Source organism: Pygoscelis adeliae, unplaced genomic scaffold (genome assembly GCF_000699105.1).
Source record: "Pygoscelis adeliae isolate BGI_AS28 unplaced genomic scaffold, ASM69910v1 Scaffold681, whole genome shotgun sequence".
NCBI classification, from domain to species: domain Eukaryota; kingdom Metazoa; phylum Chordata; class Aves; order Sphenisciformes; family Spheniscidae; genus Pygoscelis; species Pygoscelis adeliae.
Window position 1 is genome coordinate 17,300 of NW_008824015.1, and position 935 is coordinate 18,234.

Consider the following 935-nt stretch of genomic DNA (forward strand, 5'->3'; position numbering starts at 1 on the left):
TAATTTGAGCCCCCCCTGGAAGACCACACAGCAAACCCTGAGCTCCCAGCAGACACCCACCGCACCTCCCGCCTCTCCCCGAGCCTCTCCCAGCCAGTCCGGCCGGAGCGGGGCCAGCAGCTGCTCCCCCAGCCGAATCCGCTCCGGCTCCACCGCTCCCAGTTTCAGTGGAGACATGGGGACGTCCATCTGTCCCCACGTGGGGACGAGCCCCGGCTCGTGCAGCTGATTGCAGGGCTGGGTGCACCCAGGTTTGCAGCGGGTTTGGGGTGTGCACAGTCCCTGGTCATCCCAACAGCATCGCACTGAGTTCCAGACTCAACCAAACAACTGGAGACCACTGAGACCACAAACAAATAGGATTTGATTTGATTTTTTTTTTTACATGTTTTTTTCCTGAAAAAGAAGGAAAGAAGAGAACTCATATTTCCCATTCATGTGAAAGGAATTTGCCAGCGCGCGGCGGGGAGAGCAATGCTGGGGGTCCCTTGGCCCGGAGAAGCCACCACCCTGCGTCTCCAGTGACAAAGAGGGGCCGGGAGGTGCCTGGAAGGGGCGGCTCCACACCTGGACACCTGCAGAGGTGCACGGGACGGGGAGACCGAGCCATGGCAAAGGCTCCAGCTCCCTACACCAGGATGCTGGGAAGGGGCAGGACGGCATGGCCAGGCCAGGGCTCGAGCCCCAGCGCTGCCAGGGTCTAAATGCAAAGAGGCAGTGGCCTTCAGCCAAGGCTTCGAGAAGGAATTTCAGAAAGTTCTTGGTGTGGCCTCTCTTTTCCTAGAACAGATCAAGAGCTGGGCTCTGCTCTGCTCAGCAATCCTCTCCCTTGATTTTGCCAAGTTCCCCAGTGGGGCCAGAGGAGCTGAGCTGAGCTGAGCTGAGCTGAGCTGAGCAGACATCAGCACACCGAAGCAGGCGTCAGCACCCTGAGG